This window comes from Geotrypetes seraphini, chromosome 6, assembly GCF_902459505.1.
Source record: "Geotrypetes seraphini chromosome 6, aGeoSer1.1, whole genome shotgun sequence".
In the NCBI taxonomy this organism is placed as follows: Eukaryota; Metazoa; Chordata; class Amphibia; order Gymnophiona; family Dermophiidae; genus Geotrypetes; species Geotrypetes seraphini.
In genome coordinates this window covers 73,146,189-73,161,555 of record NC_047089.1, presented here as the reverse complement: position 1 = coordinate 73,161,555, position 15,367 = coordinate 73,146,189, and positions in this window count along the sequence as shown.

The following is a 15,367-nucleotide window of genomic DNA, read 5'->3' as shown; positions in this document are numbered from 1 at the left end:
ACCCAACAAAAACACATCCCCAACACGCCCCCCCCCCCCCTTGGGATTTACATGCACTGCAGACAACATTGAAAAGTGTCTACAAAATGGGTTTAAAAAATAATGATTTGAATGTTTTGGATTAAAAAAAAAAAAAAAAGAGCCCCATCTCGACTTGTCCAATGCTACATAGCGTGTCAGTGGGATTCAAAACTTTGTCTTCCTGGTTTCCAGCCTGTTGCTCAAACCACTTTCTAATACTAAAGGGATACTTTGCAGGACAATCACTCAGTTATGTTCTTATACAAAGAAGGCTTTCATTATATTTAAAAAATTGTAAAATAAAAAAGACAATATTGAGACAATAATTGCAATAATGGGTACTTGGGCAACAATTGTATATACTCTTAAAGATTGCTTGTCTACTCATCACAAATTAGAATCCTTAGATAAGAACATAATAACATAAGAATAGCCTTACTGGGTCATACCAATGCTGCACTTCTTTGAGGGAGTAAACAGGCAGATAGACAAGGGAGACACAGTCGACATTGTATATCTGGACTTTCAGAAGGCGTTCGACAAGGTTCCGTATGAACGACTACTTTGGAAAATTGTGATCCATGGAATCGAGAGTGAAATACTCACGTGGATTAAAAACTGGCTGGAGCGTAGGAAACAGAGAGAGGGAGTAAATGGACAATATTAGGACTGGAAGATCGTCACTACTGGGGTGCCGCAGGGCTCGGTACTTGGACCCGTGCTCTTCAATATCTTTATAAATGATCTGAACATTGGTACAACGAGCGAGGTGATTAAATGTGCGGACGATACAAAGTTATTCAGAGTAGTGAAGACGTAGGGGGATTGCGAAGATCTGCAACGTGACATAATCAGGCTCGAGGAATGGGCATCGACATGGCATATGAGTTTCAACGTGGATAAGTGTAAAGGGATGCATGTCGGTAACAAAAATCTCATTCATGAATACAGAATGTCCGGGGCAGTACTTGAAGAGACTTCCCAGGAAAGGGACTTGGGAGTTGTGATCGACAAGTCGATGAAGCCGTCTGCGCAATGTGTGGTGGCGGCGAAATGGGTGAACAGAATGCTATGAATGATAAAGAAGGGGATCACAAACAGATCGGAGAAGGTTATAATGCCACTGTACTGGGCTATGGTGCGCCCTCACCTGGAGTACTGCGTAGAGCACTGGTCGCCGTACATGAAGAAGGATATGGTACTACTCGAAAGGGTCCAGAGAAGAGCGACCAAGATGGTTAAGAGGTTGGAGGAGCTGCTGTACAATGAAAGATTAGAGAAACTGGGCCTCTTCTCCCTCGAACAGAGGAGATTGAGAGGAGACATGATCAAAACATTCAAGGTACTTAGTAGACAAGGACAGGTTGTTCACCCTCTCCAGGGTAGGGAGAACGAGAGGGCACTCTCTAAAGTTGAAAGGGGATAGATTCCGTATGAACGTAAGCAAGTTCTTCTTCACCCAGAGAGTGGTGGAAAACTGGAATACTCTTCCGGAGGCTGTCATAGGGGAAAATACCCTCCAGGGATTCAAGACAAAGTTAGATAAGTTCCTGCTGAACAAGAGCGTGCGCTGGTAGGGCTAGTCTTAGTTAGGGCACTGGTCTTTGACCAGAGGGCTGCCACGTGAGCTGACTGCTGGGCATGATGGACCGCTGGTCTGACCCAGCAGCGGCAATTCTTATGTTCTTATGTTCCATCAAGCCCAGTAGCCCGTTCTCACAGTGGCCAATCCAGGTTGCTAGTACCTGGCCAAAACCCAAGGAGTAGCAATATTCCATGCAACCGATACAGGGCAAGCAATGGTTTCCCCCATGTCTTTCTCAATAACAGACTATGGATTTTTCATATAGGAACTTGTCCAAACCTTTCTTTAAACCAGCTATGCTATCCGCTCTTACCACAACCACTGGCAATGCGTTCCAGAGCTTAACTCTTCTGAGTGAAAAAAATTGCCTCCTATTGGTTTTAAAAGTATTTCCCTGTAAGTTCATCGAGTGTCCCCTAGTCTTTGTCATTTTTGATGGAGTGAAAAATTGATCCAGCTGTACCCGTTCTACTCCAAGATTTTTTTTGTTTTAGTTTCCCAAAGATTTATGTGATTGCATCCAAGATTTCCTAATGCTTATCTATTATTGGTCTATAGTATACCTTACTCTGGAAAGAGTGATTCAAATATTGTTCTTAAAGCTTTGTTAGAAATCTCACAAGACTAGAAATATTGTTATTTCTTTAGCTTATAGAAATATTGTTCTTAGAGCTTTGTTAGAAATCTCACAAGATACTGAGGCCCTTTTACTAAGCGGCTGTAAGCACTAATGTATGTTAAGCCATTTCTTTTTGGATAGCTCTTACTAGTAGAGAACATTCTTCTTGTAGACACACACATCTCTCCACTCTGTCGTGTATAAAACCCTTTTCTAGAATAACCTGTAATGGTAATTGTCTAAGGGTTCCTTTTACTAAGGAGCATAAGAACATTTTACTGTGGACCGTTGAGGTAAAAGTTCTTATGCTCATTGAATTCCAATGTGCATCAGAACATTTACCTCACTGGCTCGCAGTAAAATGCTCTTACATTGCTTAGTAAAATCCAGCAAATATGAGGGGCTAACATGCTATTTCTACATCCCTATTTGCTCTAAGTTTCATACAAGTACCAACTTTATGTGCATGTTTTTGCTTGTCACCCTGTGATTTGGGGGCTTTCTTGAAGAGACAGGAAATTAAATCCTTCAGCAAGAGATCTGTTGCTTCACTGCAATGCAAACAAATTAACTTACAAGCTTTTGCACTAAATTCATATCTGACCTTTAGGGTTGTAATAATAATGCATCTGTGCTGTTTACATTAGGGATCAACATTTATCAGTGCACAAATACCTGGTTGTACAAATAATGCATCATTTCAGCCTAGAAACTTCAAACACAGGACAATAATATTTGTCTTATGTGTGGGTACTTTGACTTAAATTCCATATTCTATCTGGAAATAATAATACGATCAGTTGTATAAAATGTCACATTCCATATCATCGAGCTGAGTGATTCTACAAATAGTGTGACTTGAATTTAATAAATCATTTAGCACTACTGCAGTTGTATCTAGGCTTTCAGCCTGGGCTAAAATGCTGTGGTGGCCATGATATAAGGCAGAAGAATTTAATTCTTATCTTGCTTTTTTCAAGCTTGGAAATTTGGAGTGGTCCAATAATTGCCCCACAATTTGGCCCTGATTCTATAAATGACTCCTAAAGTTAGGTACCTAGATTGGTATTCATAGCCAATCTAGGCACCTAACTTTGGGGCAGATTCTCAAAATTAAAATCTGCCTTTAACGTGCTCACTAAAGAGGTTCCAGCAGGTTTAGCATGCATGCATTTTGGTGGCAGATTATCAAAACGGCTTACAACAGTCTTTTCCAAGTTTTCTAGCAGTCTTTGTTACTGCAATGCAAATGTAGTACAACAAGATCATTAATATTAAAATAATCACTCTGAGTGATTCTTTAACCTCGTTGTGCTACATTTGTGGCCAAAATTTGCCAATAGGTCTGAGCTGTTGTTGCCATACTTTCTGATCAGTGCCTGAGCACTGATAGGCTCAGGCACTGACAGGAAAGTAAGGTTTGACAGCTCAGACACCCCCCACCACCACCAGCATGTAAATTAAAAAAAATTAAAAACCAAATTGAAGATCGGCAGGAGAGATGTTCACTCTCTTCTGCCACGTCACACAATCACCTAACACTACTACCCCCCACAGAATGAGAGATGCCAACTCCCTCCAGTCGCTGATGTCAAGTGACCCCCCCACACACACACACACCTGACCCCACCCCTCCGGCAGCAGGAGAGATGTCCACTCGCGCCACAAAGCAATGCACCCTCACACACCCTCCAGCAGTGGGAGAGATGTCCATTCTCATAGGTGGGGACTTAAACAACCTCGGTAAATCATAGCCTCAGGCCTCTCCCTGGTGCATCCCAGAATGCACTGGGAAGGGAATGCCCATCATTTTAAAGAGGCAGGCCTGCTGACTGGAGGGAGTAAGCATCCCTCCTGCCAGCCATCCTAAGCAAGGTAAGAGGGAGTGGGAGGGGTGGGAGGGGGTCTTCAGAGGCATGGGGGGGAGTTGTGTGGTGGCAGGAGGGAGTGGGCATCTCTCCTGCTTACGGGTGGTGATTGGAGTCTGTTGCTTAGTGGCGGGAGGGAGTGTTCCTCTCTCCCACTGCTGGGAGGTGTCGGGGGTGTTGCTTGGTGGCAGGAGAGAATGGGCATGTCTCCTGCTGCCAGGGGGGGAGGGTGTCAGTTGTGGGTGTGGGTGTGGGGGGAGGATTGCTTGATGTCAGTGGTTGGAGGTAATGGGCATTTCTCCTACTGCTGGGGGGTGTTATGGGGCATGTTGTTTGACTTCAGCAGCCCTTTTTGTTTTTTGTTTTCTTGAATTTATTCTGCGCATGTGCCCATCGCTATCACCAGCGATAGGCACATGCAAATTTAACAAACCTTTGCTACTCTCCACCAGCCTCATTTGCGTGAATTTTTGAGAATCTAGCCCTTAATTTTCTTAATTGGCACCATTAATTGAAAGCACAATTAAAATCAATTTTTGTAAATTATTTAACAGATAGCTGTCTAACTCGGTAGGTGCCTAAAACTTCAAGGTAGGTATCTATACCATGGTGCCTAATAGCATGGTGCCTAATAGGCATGATTAGGGGTAGATTTGGGATTGATTTTGGGTGTGGTATGACCTAAGCACCAGTAGACACCTTACTTAGGCACACTCATTTAGGCCAAGAAAGCCCTCACCTAAATGGAAGTGCACCTAATGTTTTATCACCTACCGACACTTAAGACTGATTAGACACTGCTAGGCATGATTCTATATATGGCGCCTAGCAGATGATTGTCAATTGTGTTCAACGGTTCCTAGCAGTTAGGCATCATTTATAGAATCAAGGCCATTGTGTTTCATTTCAGGTGTTCCTAAAAGTGTGATTGATTTACAATGGTACAGCTGTACTCTGATGAAGGCTTGAACAATCTGCCTGATATCTAGAGGGAAATTCTGTAAGGGTCACATCTAGGTAAGCACCAGTAGGTGCCTGGATCATGCCTGCCAGTGCCTAACATAATTCTTTTAATCGGCTTTTAAGTGGCATGAAAATTGATCGCACCATTAAAAGTTGATTAAAAAACAATTTAAAAAAAACCTAGGTGCTGCTAGGTGCCGCTCAGCTAACATCTGAGCGCTTAATGATGCCACTTACCTAAGAAGGCATGTTTAGGGACAGAGTTACTATTACTATTATTTATTAGATATGGCCCCAGCATTGAATTTCCAGGTTTGCCATTGACCTCGAAATGTAGCTGGGCTGTCTCCTATGGTCTGAAAATTGGCCTCATTATATACATCATATTAAAATAAATAATCATTTTTAAAAAATTGTGAATTAGGCAGAGAATAGAGAAAGAAGCTACTGAGATTCAGTACTGCAGTGGCGTACCAAGGGGGGGCGGGAGGGGCGGTCCGCCCCGGGTGCCAGCCCCTGAGGGGGTGCTCCCGGCCTTGCTGTTCAGTCCCCCCCCACCCCCGATGGACCGCTCGCCCCACTGACCTTCCTGCACCACCTACGAAGAAGCCCACAGCAGGATCGCGACGTCAGCTATCCCTGAGCTGCTTGGGCGCTGCTTCCTGCGCCGCGGTCCCGCCCCTCCTCTGACATCAGAGGAGGGGCGGGACCGTGGCGCAGGAAACAGCGCCTAAGCAGCGCAGGGATCGCTGACGTCGCGATCCTGCTGCGGCTGCTTCATAGGTGGTGCGGGGAGGTCAGGGAGGCGAGCGGTCCTTCGGGGTGGGTCGGGGCATCAGGCCTTCAGGGTGGGGCGGGCGAGCAGGCAGGCTTTCAAGGGGGAGGGGGGTGACAGGCAGGCAGGCAGGCCTTCAAGGGGGGACAGGCCTTCAAGGGGGGGACAGGCAGTCCTTCAAGGGGGGAGGCAGGCCTTCAAGGGGGGGGACAGGCCTTCGGGGGGGGTGCAGACCTTCAAGGGGTGCAGGCCTTCAAGGGGGAGGGACAGGCCTTCAAGGGGGGGCAGGCAGGCCTTCAAGGGGGGGGACAGGCCTACAAGGGGGGGGACAGGCCTTCAAGGGGGGGACAGGCCTTTGAGGGGTACAGGCCTTCGGGGGGGTGCAGGCCTTCAAGGGGGGGACAGGCCTTCAAGGGAGAAAAGGCAGGCAGGCCTTCAAGGGGGGAACAGACCTACAAGGGGGGGACAGGCCTACAAGGGGGTGGGACAGGCTTTCAGGGGGTGCAGGCCTTCGGGGGGGTGTAGGCCTTCGAGGGGGTGCAGACCTTCAAGGGGGTGCAGGCCTTCAAGTTGGGGGGACAGGCCTACAAGGGGGGGACAGGCAGGCAGGCCTTCAAGGGGGGGACAGGCTTACAAGGGGGTGGGACAGGCCTTCAAAGGTGGTGTAGGCCTTCAAGGGGGGACAGGCAGACCTTTAAGGGGGGGGACAGGCCTTTGGGGGGGACCGTGGTTTAGAAGTACACGGAGGAAAGGGGGTGTTCAAAGAGACGTGCATATGCCAAACTTTGGGGGGGGGGAAGAAATAATGGGTCTGAAAATAGAGGAGAGGGCAAGAGATGATGGACCATGGGATTTAGGGAGGGAAGGAACAGAAAGGGAGAGAAATTGGACACAAGGGATGGTGTGGAGGAGGGATAGAGATACTGGATAGGAGGGTAATTGGGAAAAGAAAGGGAGAGATGGTGGACTCTGGGATGGTGGGGAAGGAGGGAGAGATGCCGGATGAAAGGGTAGTTAAGAAAAGGTGGATCTGTGGAGGGAGATGAAAAAAAGGAAAGATGCCAGACTTCCTGGGGAGGGAAGGGAAATGGAAAGGGAAGACAGAGTTGGCAGATGGATGGTTAGCATGTAGAATGAAGAAAGAAGGAGACCCTGGCAAGCAAGTTATCAGAAGAAAACCAGAGCCTTGGACCAACAAGATTTGAAATATAACCAGACAACAAAAGGTAGAAAAATTAATTTTATTTTCTGTTTTGTGATTATAATATGTCAGATTTGAAATGTGTATCCTGCCAGAGCTGGTGTTGGACTGCAAACGTGAGCTAGGATTTAACAGAGAGAGGAAAAGTCCTTTTTGTTTCTTTATTTTATTTACACCACAGCGCCAGTGTGGTTAGGAGAAGCCAAAGGGGGTGAAAAAGCTATAAAATCCACCAGGAGTTTTGAAAAAATTCACCCAACTGGGCAGGAAAATCGAATTGAAAAACCAATTCAATAGGCTGAATCGAATCGAAATTTTTTTTCCTGAATCTGACAGCATTAGTTTGCGCTACTGTCTTAGACTTTAGGACCTGGGATTGGGGTGAGATGGCATCCTCAGTACTTTATAATGCAAGTGATACGAGAATTTGGTCAGACTTTTGAAGGGTCTGCAGAAAAAAAATATTGTATAGGCCGGGGACATGAGACAGAAGGAAATGGGAACTTTTCTTCCTTTTATTTTTGTGAGTGGAAAGGCTGAGGATGTCAGAGAGTTCAGTTAAAATATGTGCTTTATAAGAAAATATAATAATGTGTTTTATAAAGTTTATAGCATAGCTGGCCTACCCAGTGAGGTGTTCCTAGTGGTGGTGGTGGCAGCGTGTCAATGTGTTGAGAGGAAGAGGTGGTCTGGGAAATTCTGCTGAGCAAACTCCGGGCCCATTTCCACCCCCCAGTTAGTCCACTCCACTCAACTGGTTCACACACTGAGTGGGTCTTTGGGTGTTGTTTTGGGATCTTTTCCAGTGGTTTATCAGTATCTCCTTGTGGTCCAAGGAAGGAAACTTTGTTATCCTTAGCATTGACCTACAGAATATGTTTGTAACAGCGCTGCTTGTGTGGCATTAGGCTATGTAGTGATCGAAAGAAAAAAACAGACCTTTGCACATTTTTGCACTATATGGTGGGTGTATGAGGAGATTCACATTTCCTGCACAGCTAAGTCCATGTGAAGTTACCTTGTGCTGTATTTGACATCTAGCAAGGTCTCTGTTTGAAAGGAAAGATCTAAACTTAAAAATGAAGTGGCCAGAAGTTATGGTAAAAGCAGATAGTGTAGCTGGTTTTAAGAAAGGTTTGGACAAATTCCTGGAGGAAAAGTCCGTAGTCTGTTATTAAGACATGGGGGAAGTGTCTGCTTGCCCTGGATCGGTAGCATGGAATGTTGCTACTCTTTGGGTTTTGACCAGGTACTAGTGACCTGGATTGGCTTCCATGAGAATGGGTTACTGGGCATGATGGACCATTGGTCTGACCCAGTTAGGCTATTCTTATGTTATGTTCTCATCTGTAGGGGCCTTTGTTTTCACTTCTTATTTTAATGTATTTTTTTTCTGGGAACTTATCAGTGTTTTTTATAATGGGAACAAAAATGGAAGAGAATTAATGTGTGTGGGATGAGGGGGTAACTAATTTCTTCAGCTAAGTAATTCAATCCACCTCAAACAGACATAGGAGAACTCGCACACCATTCACACACCCTCCAACCAAAATTGTCAAAAGAAAAAAAACTGTTCGACAACCTCCTAGCCATTCGAGCTGCAACACTCGACCCCCAACTCTACAACCTATTGACCACGACCACAGACTACAAAACCTTAAAAAAAAAAAATAAAAACCCTTCTATTCAAAAAACACATAAAACCGAACTAACACAATCAGAACTGTCCCAAGCATCACCTGCAACTATTCCATATGTACCTCTGATGTCATGACAATTCAGACATAATTTATGTTATGTTATGTTTGGAATATAAGAAAATTTTCACTGCCTGTTTCTATTCTGACAATTTATTCCGTTTCATGGTCATTACAAAAAATATTTTTTTACATGGGGGGGGTGTCAAAAAATGATGGGCCCCGGGTGCCACATACCCTAGGTATGCCACTGCAGTACTGTGGTTGTTTTTTTTTTTGTTTGTTTGTTTTTAATAGTGCACATACTCTTTTGAGACAGTGCTCATTATTTGTAAAGAAGACACCCATTGAACAAGTGTGAACTACAGTGCCTATGTGCATAGTGCAGCAAATCAGGCACTCAGTACTTGTTGTTCTTGCTCTACATACTAGCTGTCACTCAGAACATATTGCACAACTCCAATATATGTCAACAGATGTGGAATTTATTGACGGCCGCAGTCATAATTGCACAAACACATATTCATATTCATATACACCAATCAATACAGAAATTCAAACATAACATCAACAGGTTATCAAGTTGCACAGCATATTCTGCTCTGTCAGTTCAACTTGTGGGTGCCGTACAAGCTTCCCACTCGTCACCATGACCCAGCCCGTTCAAGAATGGGTCCCTTCCATATGCTGTACCTTGCAGTGAAGGCCATAGTCTGGCCTTCCCACCACCCAAATAGGGAGACATGCCCTTTTCCCCAACAGGTGTCAATGTGTTTCTGTGTTATTCCTATGCTGTGTATGAGGACCCCTATTTGGTACCCTCCACTACCCGGGATAGCGAAACCTTGCTTATCACGGGTTCCCCATGTGGATACAACTTCAGCCACGGGCCTAGCGCCTCAAGCTTGGTGGGTGTTGGGGCTAGCTCCCTCAGAGATTTGGGTAGGGGTATGTGCTGGTGCTCGTCGATCCCTGACGGTTCAACATTTGTTTAAAATAAAATAACCAAAAGAAAAAACATTTAGGGAGAAACAACTTCAGGAGGGATATTGAAAGGTTTTACAGAAACTTGATCTAAAAGTAACTGGTATGTTATTATTATTTTTTTTTTTAATGAAAGATTTGATCTGAAATGATAATAGAAAATCGACGAGATTATCTAATCTAGGTTTCATATGCATCTTTATAAAGATAGCTTTTTAGTTTGCTTTTAAAATTTTTTAAGGAAGTTTCAGCGCGCAAATAAATTGGAAGTTTGTTCCAAAGCTGGGGTCCCAAGATAGAGAAAATTGTGGTTCTTCTAGTGCCAATTACTTTCAAAGATGGAATGGACAACAAATACTGATCAGCTGATTTAAGAGATCTAGCTGGGGAATAAGGTATTAAATATCGATATAAAAATATAGGAGTATTAGTTTTCTGAATTTTAAATGTCAATAGCGTAATTTTATATGTTATTCTATGTGAAATCGGTAGCCAGTGTTGAAGAATCTATCAGGCTGGAACAGTCTAAGTGCTGACATTTCATCCAGCCCTAGATCCACCACACTATGCTTCCAAGTGATGGACCTATTTTCCGCCATGCTTTTTTAAAATTTTATGTCATAATTTAGCCATGCCCACCCCCCATAACATCTATGTGCCCTAATAATGGTGTCCGAATATCTGATTAGGTATGGACTCATGTCCAGCTCCCTCTCTACCACTACACTCATAAATACATAGAACACAGATATCCAATTGTTCAAAGATTTAAATATTTTAGGTTTTCTTTCTCTCTTCAATTGGATTAGAATCCTATTGTTCTCCATATATGGATCCTCCTCCTGTTCCCTCAATAGGAGGGAAAACATGTCTATATACTCCTTTCACCATATTTTTTCTTTTAATGTCCTCGGCATTGTTGAAGCTAATGTAGATACCCCACAAATGACATCATCTTTTCCTTTCCCCACCACGGGCCCTACTGTTCCCCCTGTCGGCCCAACCCCTGTATCTGAGGGTGGCGAGGCCCCACTCTTCTCAAAAGTAGCCAATGCATCACGGATAATCCGTGCTAAAGCCATATTATTGCTTTCACGTGTGCTAGTGAACACCGTAGAAGGGAAGCCGCAGCCTATTTCAGGAGCCTCCGAGTAGAGAGTTGCACGGGGACAGAAATCCCACCTATCCCCGCCCATCCCTGCCAGGATCCTCTCCGTCCCCACCTGTCCCCATCAGGATCCTCTCCGTCCCTACCCATCCCCGCAAGGAATTACCTCCATCCCTGCCCATCTCCATAAAAAGCAGCAATTACTTCTGACAGGATCATCAATTCCACAGTTTCTTTTGTGTTTGCGCTGCTGTTTTCCTTGTGGAATCTCTTTGGTGGAACCCTTTTTTTTGTTTTGTGTTCAGGTAATTAACTTATAAACCCCCTCGTTTACTAAGGCTGACGTGTCCATTATATTATATGGACGAACCCTGCTTCCAAAGCCTTCCATCCCTGTGGGAGTCCCGTTGGCCAGAGAGGGGTCCCCGTGGGAGTCCCGTGGGCCAGAGGGGGGTCTCTGTGGGAGTCCTGTGGGTTAGGGCAGGATTCCCGCGATCCCCGTTCCCGTGCAGACCTCTACCTCCGAGTCATTACCCTGGGTAACTTGCGCCTGCGGCGTGACATCCTCCGCTGTATTTGGAGTGACTGGTACCATAGTATTCCCAGATGGCACTGCTTCATGCTCCTCGAACAGCCGTTGCCGTATGACTTGCACACCATGCTGGTCTACCTGCCTCTATACTTCAGCCATAAGGTCTGAAAGCTTCGACTGCGCAGCTCCGGGACCAGTCTGAATGGGTGCGATACTGTTGTCTCTTCGCGTATGACTGGCGGCAGGTCTGTTAGCCGGTTTGGCCTTTGCATGTACTGCAGGTTTCGCACCCTGCTTCTTGTGCTGAGGTGGCACCTGCTGGAAAAATACTAAAAAGAACACAATCTTTTAAATAACAGCAGCTATATATATATATATATATTTTTTTTTTTTTTTTGGATGATCAGTTGCAGTGCCTAGTCCCTGCTGCTCACATGCTCTCATTGTCCCCCCTCCACCTTTTTTTTTTTTAAACCACCTCGATTCTGACCACTATCTTCCACCAGGATACAGCACAACTGGGTTGCAGTGTCTAGTCCCTGCTGGTCACATGCTCTCATTGTCAACCTGGCGCATAGCAAAAACCCATTGCATAGCCACCATCACAGCTCCTCTCAGTCAGTCATGAGTTGTGCAACACCCTTCTCTTCTTGATCGCCATTGAGACCGTGAGCCTACAGGGCGTATGTGCCAACGCGAGACAGCGAGCCTACAGGGCGCATGTGCCAATGCAAAGGACACCCCCCCCCCCCCCCCCGCTGTACCATGTACGTCTATGAGGAATCAAACTTTTCTGGGCCATGAATACAGCGCAACAATGAAGCAAGGCATTACAGGGGCCGGTGCATATTATATTTTCCCCGGCAAAACGCAGCAGTGCAACATATTGCTGCTGGGACTCGGACACCTCCAATGCCTCGCCAAGACTCAGGCTGCCACAGCACAGCTATTTTGTAACCAGCAGGTACCGCACTGGCAGCATGGCTAATGCTGCCATGTCCCATCCCCCCTGCAGTACCCCGTAATCAACCTCATCCCTGCCGCCCTAGCCAGTACAGCCTCCCCATCAAAGAAGGGGGCTCCATTCCCCAAGACATACCCAACGAGTTGGCACAGAAAGGAAAAACCACACACTGTTCGGCACGCCCTTGTCATGTAAGGGTAGGGCCTATGCGAGGAGTGCTGAGCCTCGTGGGCTACTGGCTTGCTGTTGGATACGGAGGTAATAGAAATCGTTGTTGCCAGCCATGTGTGCTGGATCCAAAAGGACCAGCTTCCCTCACACCCTCCGCTATCTCTTTCTTTTCCCTTCCTCTCTCTCTAAGCGCCCTCTCCCTGATTGGCCCCCCAGCCTACCACCCTTTTTCCCTCTAGGTCCTACTCTGCTTCCCCTTCCCCCCCACCCCTTCCCCCGAGCAACAGCTTAGGCCCTATTTGGCCACGCTCCCCGTAGGCTGTTCGGGAGCTTGCTTTATTCTTTCAGAAAGAGTTTACCTGCTTTTAAAAGAGAAAAACACTCTTAAGAACATGACAATAGTCTTTTTGGATCTAATCAATGGTCCATCTAGCCCAATATCCTGCCTTCACGGAGGCTAATCCAAGACACAAGCACCTGGCAAACCCCAAATAGTGGCATTCTACTCAATGATTTTGCTCCCATGTTGAAAAAATAGACAAACAAAAATGAATAAAATGACCATTCCTAGAAACAACAAGAAATGAAGATTTTCTGGCTACCCATTCCTATTTAATAGGAGTCCTCAAATAAATTGGTGGTTGTTTTCATTCTAAGTAGTTTTTGTTACTGCTCCATTACTTATAATATGTAGAAATGTGAAAATAATTTAGGATGAATGTGAACCAATTATATTTTAGCCTGATCAAAGTTTCATTTGTTTATTACATTTTTCTATAGGTTTACTGGAAAATTTTACACTAGATTTTACAAAGTTGTGGTAGAGGTTTTCTCCCCTGGCTGGCAAGGTAAATGTTCTGATGCTCATAGGAATTGAATGAGCATTGGGACATTTATCTTGCTGGCCTGAGGTAAAAGGCTCTACAGCTGCTTGATAAAAGGTACCCTTAAATTTCTCAAAATCTATTTGAATTTTAATACCCTGGTTTAGAAGCTCAGTGTCAATGTGCGTTGGTTTTTTTCACACAAAGTAAATCAGTTATTGCTACTGACCAGTGCTTTACCCAGTAACAATCTGTCATGTACAGTATTTTTGAATCTACCTATGAGATCATGTAAAGATGTATGATTTAGCAAGCAAGGCTTCCTTTTACAAAACTGTGATAGAAGTTTCTAGCGCAGGGAGCAGCGCTGAATGGCCCGCGCTGCTCCCTGCGCTTATTGAGTTCCTATGAATGTCGGGAGCAGCGCAGGCTATTCAGCGTGGCTCCCCACGCTAGAAAATGCTAGCGCAGTTTTGTAAAAGAGGGGGTTAATTTTACTATGCCTTGATAAGAAAAGAACAGAAATATATCTTAGTGCATATATTTTACATAAGGTTGTCATGAGCTTGATATTGTAGTCATCTATTCGTTTCCTAGTCTTAAAAAAAAAAAAGTTAATTAAACATACTAACTACAAATCACAATTTTAACAGTTATCATTAATAAGTTCTTCAAAAGTTGCACTTTATAAGTATCCAATTCAGATGTTACATCAACCCCTCTAATTTAATTATTTGATAGGTTAAAGGTTCTGATAAAGAGAGAAAAGATGACATAGAAGAACACGAGATTCATCTGGTGTGATATAACATTAACGATGTTGATGTCACCTGCTGGTAATATTTATTGGATGGTGGTATGACTAAAATGGGGAGGGGGCAGAAGGTGAGGGGAATATATGAGGTAATGTCAAGAGTCAGTAGAATAAGGATTGACAAGTTTATAAGAGGCGGTAAGAAAGGGTTAATAGATCGAGCTTGTAAGAAATAAAGAGGATTGGGGAAGTTTCTGAGGTGATGGGGGTGGAGCAGTCATGGGATTGTTTGGATGTTGTAGCAGACTGGTTAAGTATGGCTATAGTAGTCTAACATCAAAGGGATGTTATCCACTTAACTGTACAAAAGTGATTTTTCTTCTCCATCAGACTTAGATAACTTGGTCATACCATCTGACACTGAATGATTACCTAACTGTCTCTTCTTCGCCCAAGACATATGGTTCAGCCCTCTTCCTTGAGGAGTGTGTGGCGCAGTGGTTGGATCTACAGCCTCAGCACCCTGGGGTTGTGGGTTCAAACCCCGCGCTGCTCCTTGTGACCCTGGGCAAGTCACTTAATCCTCCATAGCCCCAGGTACGTTAGATAGATTGTGAGCCCACCAGGACAGAGAGGGAAAAATGCTTGAGTACCTGATTGTAAAAAAACCGCTTAGATAACCTTGATAGGCGGTATATAAAAACCTAATAAACTTGAAACTTGAAACTTCCTTAATATCTAGTATGTAGGTTCTTCCTCCTGTGCCCCAAAGTACAGTACATTTACCAGATACACAAGTAAGTATGCACTTTGTCTAAATTGGATGGGGGTCACTCTCCGCTGTCTTCTACTCTCAGACACTATCACTCCCGGCTGATTCCAACTCCTTTTGCTAAGCCATGGTAGAGGTTTCCACCATGGCCTGGAGTGCTAAATGTTCCGACGCTGCTCTGATGCTCATAGAATTCCTATGAGCATCGGAACATTTAGCACTCTGGGCCTAAACCTCTACCTTAGCTTAGTAAAAAATGACCTAATATAGGTAAATATTGTATAATCTACTTTATGGAGTGAATTCATCAGAAATCTATATATATAAAATCGGAGGTATGTATGTGTGTATATATGTGTGTGTAAAACGGCTTGACCGATTTGAACGAAACTTGGTATGCAGATCCCTCACTACCTGGGGTGATATGTTCTGGGGGTCTCGCGGCCCACAACTCTATGTTGCTTGCTCAAGGGTGGGTTCACCCAAGAATTTATATGTTCTTGCTCCAGGAGGTGAAACTAAAATTGTT